This window comes from Anastrepha ludens, chromosome X (genome assembly GCF_028408465.1).
Source record: "Anastrepha ludens isolate Willacy chromosome X, idAnaLude1.1, whole genome shotgun sequence".
Taxonomy (NCBI): domain Eukaryota; kingdom Metazoa; phylum Arthropoda; class Insecta; order Diptera; family Tephritidae; genus Anastrepha; species Anastrepha ludens.
Window position 1 is genome coordinate 95,876,351 of NC_071503.1, and position 7,556 is coordinate 95,883,906.

Genomic DNA, 7,556 nt, shown 5'->3' on the forward strand with positions numbered 1-7,556 from the left:
ATCTGGGCCAATTACCGCGGGATTAGTCTTCTAAATCTCGCCTATAAGGTTCTAGCGAGCGTATTGTGTAAAAGGCTGAAGCCCACCGTCAACCAACTGATTGGACCTTATCAGTGTGGCTTTAGACCTGGAAAGTCTACCATCGACCAAATATTTACAATACGCCAAATCTTGTGAAAGACCCATGAAAGGAGAATCGACACACACCATCTTTCGTCGATTTCAAAGCTGCATTCGACAGTACGGAAAGGAGTTACTTGTATGCCGCGATGTCCGAATTTGGTATCCCCACAAAACTAATACGACAAAGCAAGATGACGTTGCTCAACACCAGCAGCGCCGTCAGAATTGGGAAGAACCCCTCCGCGCCGTTTGATACCAAACGAGGTTCCAGACAAGGTGACTCGCTGTCGTGTGACTTCTTTAACCTGATGTTGGAGAGCATCGTACGAGCCGCAGAACTTAAGGGGGGATTCTACTGTAAAAATCAAATTTTCATGGATTTTGTTTTCATACTTGTATTAATTAATTAGTAAAAAAAAGTTTAGGGTTACATAAACACAGGTCTTGAATGTACAAACAAATTTTTTTAATTTATTTTCATTTCAAAATGGCAGCTGTACAGCCGCTCCCCCGAAACGCCTTTTGAAATCTGCCCACACTGTCGCGCATTTAAAAAAAATCTGAAATGAAAAAAACCAATTTTTTTTTATTATATATCATTATTTTTAGTTGTTAAGCCTATTACTTGCAAAAAAAAAATTTTTTTGTAAAATTTTTGAAGTTTTTTAAAAAATCGACATTTTTTTGTTGTCATTTTGTTATTAAAAAAGGGGTTATAAATAATAAATTTTTTCCCACCATAGCTTTAAAAACTAGTAAATATTGTTAAAAATATACTATCAAAGTTTGAGCTTGATATGTTAATTTTTCACGGAGCTGTGATGTGGGCAATTTTGAAAACGTGGTTTCGAGAAAAACACGCTTAAACAAGCGCATTATCAAGCGCATATGACCGTAAACCGCTCGAGCGCTCAGTTTATACCTGCTTTGCTAAAACTTTTATAACTTGAAAACTATTCAAGATTTATTTTTAAGATTTTCATGGAACATTCTGGAGTTGTTTCTGAGTATGTTTCAACAAAAAGTAAAAAATCGATTTTTTTTAAATTTTACAGTAGGGCCCCCCTTAATCGCTCAGGCATCGATATCATCGGCCTTAACAACCGCGCTGTTAGGTCAGCCTCCTCCAAACTGGATAAAGATGCATAGCGAATGGGTCTGGCGGTGAACGAGGACAAAACGATGTACCTCCTGTATTCAGTCAAACAGTCGGCGCACTCGCGTATCGGCACCCACGTCACTATTGACAGTTATAATTTCGAGGTCGTAAAAGACTTCGTTTATTTATGAAGCAGCATTAACACCGATAACAATGTCCGCCCTGAAATCCAACGTAGAATCTCTCTTGCCAACAAGCGCTTCCTTGGACTAAGTAGGCAAATGGGTAGTAAAGTCCTCTCTCGACGAACAAAACTAACACTCTACAAGACTCTCATCATGCCCGTCCTAACGTATGGCGCAGAAGCTTGGACGATGACAACATCCGATGAAGCGATGCTTGAAGTGTTTGAGAGAAAGATACGGCGAATATCGTAGGCGATGGATCGACGAGCTGTATGAGCTTTACGACGACAAAGACAAAGCGCAGCGAATAAAGGTCCAGCGGCTACGTTGGCTGGGTCATGTCGTCCAAATGGATACAAACGCTTTGACCCTGAAAGTATATGATGAGGTACCAACTGGTGTTAGCAGAGGAAGAGAAAGGCCTTTTCTGCGTTTCAAAGATCAGGTGGAAAAAGAGTTGGTTTTACTTGATGTGCCCAACCGGCGCCGGTTACCATAAGAAAGAAATGACTGGAGCGCTTTGTTAAACTCGACCGAAATCGCATAAGCGGCTATCGCGCCAATTAAGAAGAGAAAAAGTAGATTGAAGAAATCGCAGACGACCATTCGAAAAAAGTCAATATGGAGAGATTTCTTATAGAAATATTTGCCAATATTTGGTGTTTTTGTTTTGTCGAATGGCCGTGGCTCCGTATTTATGTTTGCACCCATGTTTGTATGTAAATACGTCTTCTAAATGCTCGACAATTGCAATTGCTGTTCGTCAAGTGCACGCAGGAGCGTATAGTAAAATGCAGAAAACAGCAGCAAGAAGCTTATAAAAAAGTTCGGTCCAGGACATTTCGATACTAGCGAACATTTCGAAGGCACTGTTTCTCTGATAATAGGTAAATATTAAATTAATATATTCATTTACGTATGTATTCTCCAATTGATGAAAATTGCACAAAAGCATGTGTACCTATATAAACTAATATATATATATAAGCTACTTATTTTTGTTTTTTTGTTTTTGGTGGGTGAGGTAGGATTAAAAATGCCTTCGCACTTACAGCGACCGTCGTCTACTGCGTCGTGTGGTGTGACCACTAAAACGATCCCTCCTCTCCTTCTGGGGAGACACCCTTCCCGGAACTGATTTCTATATTACTTCGGGAGGGCCCAGAACGGCATCCATAAAGGATCAATTCTATTCACCCACGTCTGGGTCCACCATATTTGTACCTAGCTTTCATGCTATAGGCTCGTCTTCTTGTGTCTCTATCTGTGCGGAGTTGTTTTGTGGCACTGTTTTTTTTTTTTTTGTTACGAGGAGAAAGCATCAAAAGCCTAACCCCGTCAGTGTGGGACTTTAACCCGAACTAAACCTCCTACCGTCAAAGTACCGATCCCCCCGGTACAACCGTTAAGTATTCGTCGGGAGGCGGTTTGAGCACTAAGCTCAATGTCCGTTATTGTCCTGATGCAATACGTCGAAAGTAGCATCTGTTTGTTACCACCCACTGTTTAGGTCATCTGATGAGAGAGCCACCCCTGTCATAACAGTACTCCCCCACCCACCACGTCTCTGTCCATACCACATAAACGTAAGTTTCTATGTCTGGTATCGTCAGTTTACCTGGATCCAAATAAATTTATCTAGCAAGTGGTCCTACAGCACAACCATAAGTTACTAAATCTACTACTACAGGAAAAGTTACTACAACTTCTACTACAGGAAAAGGTACTTTATCTACTACTATGGAATTTCAGCTATTGTTATGCTTTCGCTTTTTCGCCTTCTCTCCATTTGTCTCAAATCATTGAGTACGAACGCTGACAAATTTTTGATAACATCCCATACTTCTTTAGATTGTAGCATATGTGGAACAACATTGTCCGGTGTTATTCTTTCTGCTACTTGGTTCTTCAACAACTCTCGTTCTTTACTATATCTTTGGCAGTGAAAGAAAATATGCTCCGCATTTTCATTAGCCTTGGCACAAAATGAGCATATAACTCCATCATCATGGCCATATTTATGGAGGTACTCTCTAAATCAACCATGTCCTGTCAGAAATTGCGTCATATTAAAGTCGACATTACCGTGTTTTCTTTCAACCCATGCCTGCACATCACTAATGAGTCGGTCTGTCCATCTCTCTTTGGTTGTTATATCCCAGCGTCTTTGCCATTTAGATAGACTCTCGTATCTGATTTCTTTGCGCTCCTCAGCTATTAACGACCTGCCAAGGCTTCGGCTTTTGTCATATATTCTCTTACTTTCCAGAGCCATTATATCTGGGGGCATTATGCCAGAGATTACCCCAATAGCTTCATGGGATACAGTGCGAAAAGCGCTTGCGACTGTAATAGCGCTCAGTCGAAACAGAGATTTTGTACTCTTGCCGTATGTTTCGTATTTTAGCGCTTGTCCCCATACCGGTGCAGCATACATTACAATGGATTGGGTAACTTTTGCCAGTAGTAAACTAAACTAAAACTTGCATAATGTGGGACCAGCATGCAGAGTTAAATGCATTTTTTACGTCCAACGTTATGCACTGTTGCACTGTGTCGGGGTTAATCTGTTTTTTTCGTAGTACGTTCTGGATGTATTTCTTTACCGCATTCCAGCTGTTGTTACGTTAGAACATTTTGTTGATTATTTTGCTCGATGCGATGTCGCCAATCTGCTCCCTCAGAGCATTTCTTTCCGCGAGCCATCTGTTAAAACTAAAAAACGTGTGTTCAGCGTCATCGCTCAGCGCTTCGCAGTATATCCACTTGGAATCGGTTACCTTGCCCATGTGGTATAGGCTCGAGAGGAACTGAGTGTCTTGGGTCCATTTGTCAATTGATGGAATAAGTTTCGCCGTGGATCTGCCATTCGGTTCAGTGCCCCATTGGCTTTGCCACCGCAGCATGGTTTGGCATCTCCGTTCTGAGAAGCTAGTGATAGCGTGTTTCTTCTTGGAGTCCCACACATCCACATGTTCCCGGACCATGAGGTCGATGGGTATCTGCCCGCAGATCACGAAAATTGCTGTGCCTGAGACAGTGCGGAAGGCTGAGGCAACTCTGAGTGCCGCTGTTCGTTGCACAGCATCCAGTGCTTTGCGTTTGGCTTTGCAGTTCAGCACGATTCCCCATGCTTCGCTGCCGTACAGGGGAATTGAGCTTGTGGCCGCCATAATAAGCATTATTTTGCTCTGTGTTGGGCCACAGATGTAAGCCATATTTGCGTCCTAATGATGACTTGTTTCAGCTTCCTTCTAGCATCCTCAGGGTCCCGAGCTGGTATGACCGCCACTATATCGTCCGCGTATCGCACTTGATATGTATCTTCTGGCATTTCTATGCTCAATATCTCATCGTAACTCAGATTCCAGGGATCGGGCCGCGAATAGATCTCTGAGCTGCGCCAGACGTTATCGCTTTTGTTTTCTGACCATCTGGTGTATCGTACAGCAGTTCAAGCTCACTTAGGTAGCTCTGGAGAATCCTTAGCAGGAATGCGGGTATTCGAAACCTTAAGCTATAAGCTACTAATAGCCGCTGCTGAATTTAGAATACTTGTTTTTTAATTATATTGTTGCGTAGGTAGGAGTTTCGCGAACTGACGGCAAGAATAGCGAAAGAGATGCCGTGAAAAATGATGGCGATAGCAAATAGGGAGACAGAGCATTCTTTCTGGGAGATTAAGTAATTACGATAGTTATTTAGCAGATGTATATAAGTAGATGTGCATGCGTATAGGGTATTCAGTAGTAAGTTGAACTGGCGCGGAGATGTTAGGCAGGTGTTGAGGAACAATCTTTATAATCCAATTATTCGGGAAATAAAAGTTTCGTAATTATTTGCCTTCAAAGTGCCCTCGGGAACTTCACTGAAGTTTAGCACATAACACTATATATTTTTTACACTTCATTAAAATTCACTAAATATACACGCACCTTTTTACTTATTTTTATACTTCTATTCGAATTATTTGTCCATATAATCACTTTCCAATTTTAAACGGGAATAAGAAGAATATTGGAATGGCAACAGTATAGTGTTGCCGGATGCCTGCAAATGAAAACAAAAATATGAACAAAAATGAAAAAGCTCTACGCAAAAATACTGTGGATTGCGTAGCCGGAGTTGGACTGATGAGGGTTATTTTTTTGAAAGGAAACGAGATAAAGACAACTACACGATAAAGACAGGCGTGATAATCGAATTGTGGAGACAATCTGTTTATAAAAAGCAGCAGGACTCGTTTGTAAAACTGGTCGAAGCAATACAATATATCACACTTATAAATCGTAATTTTTGGGTTTTAATTACTTTATTATATTATATCGCTACAGAGAGCTAAAAAAGGAAGATATACGTATTATCCGAAAGAAGAATCGAAAGGCCGAAATACGTGAGTGCGTAGAGCTTGAGATGCTGGCCAACAGGAACAACGCCCGAAAATTCTACCAGAAAGTTCAGAAGGTTTTAAGACCGGGGCGTTTTCCTGTAAGAACAAATACGGCGAACTGGTGACTGACGTCCAGAGCAATTTTAAATTATGGAGCGAACCTCGAACCTGTTAAACAGTGATAGCTGCGCATGTCTATGACGAGGTGAGAATAGCGATAACGCAGCTAAAGAGCAATAAAGCGGTGGGCGCCGACGGACTGCCGGCTGAGCTTTTCAAACATGGCGGCGAGGAGTTGGTAAGGTGCATGCATCAGCTTCTATGTAAAATATGGTCGGATGAAAGCATGCCTGCCGATTGGAATTTAAGTTTGCTCTGCCCAATCCATAAGAAGAGCCATCCTGCAATCTGGGACAATTACCGCGGGATTAGTCTTCTAAATATCGCCTATAAGGTTCTAGCGAGCGTATTGTGTGAAAGGCTGAAGCCCACCGTCAACCAACTGATTGGACCTTATCAGTGTGGCTTTAGACCTGGAAAGTCTACCATCGACCAAATATTTACAATACGCCAAATCATGTGAAAGACCCATGAAAGGAGAATCGACACACACCATCTTTCGTCGATTTCAAAGCTGCATTCGACAGTACGGAAAGGAGTTACTTGTATGCCGCGACGTCCGAATTTGGTATCCCCACAAAACTAATACGACAAAGCAAGATGACGTTGCTCAACACCAGCAGCGCCGTCAGAATTGGGAAGAACCTCTCCGAGCCGTTTGATACCAAACGAGGTTCCAGACAAGGAGCCTCGCTGTCATGTGACTTCTTTAACCTGATGTTGGAGAGCATCGTGCGAGCCGCAGAACTTAATCGCTCAGGCATCGATATCATCGGCCTTAACAACCACGCTGTTAGGTCAGCCTCCTCCAAACTGGATAAAGATGCATAGCGAATGGGTCTGGCGGTGAACGAGGACAAAACGATGTACCTCCTGTATTCAGTCAAACAGTCGGCGCACTCGCGTATCGGCACCCACGTCACTATTGACAGTTATAATTTCGAGGTCGTAAAAGACTTCGTTTATTTATGAAGCAGCACTAACACCGATAACAATATCCGCCTTGAAATCCAACGTAGAATCTCTCTTGCCAACAAGCGCTTCCTTGGACTAAGTAGGCAAATGGGTAGTAAAGTCCTCTCTCGACGAACAAAACTGACACTCTACAAGACTCTCATCATGCCCGTCCTAACGTATGGCGCAGGAGCTTGGACGAGTGTTTGAGAGAAAGATACGGCGAATTTCGTAGGCGATGGAACGATGAGCTGTATGAGCTTTACGACGACAAAGACAAAGCGCAGCGAATAAAGATCCAGCGGCTACGTTGGCTGGGTCATGTCGTCCGAATGGATACAAATGCTCCGGCTTTGAAAGTATTCGATGCGGTACCAGCTGTTGGAAGCAGAGAAAGAGGAAGGCCTCCTCTGCGTTAGAAAGATCAGGTGGAGAAGGACTTGGTTTCACTTGGTGTGCCCAATTGGCGTCGGTTAGCACGAGAAAGAAACGAATTTGCTTTGTTAAACTCGGCCAAAATCGCGTAAGCGGTTATCGTGCCAAGTAATAAGAGAAGAAGAAAATTCGTAACAAGATTTTTATATTATCAAAAGTAACGAAATGTGTAATAATTAAAAAAGAAGGATTTGGAAAAGATATGAAAAGTAAGCACAAAAATTAAAAAAAACATATTACATCCTAATGT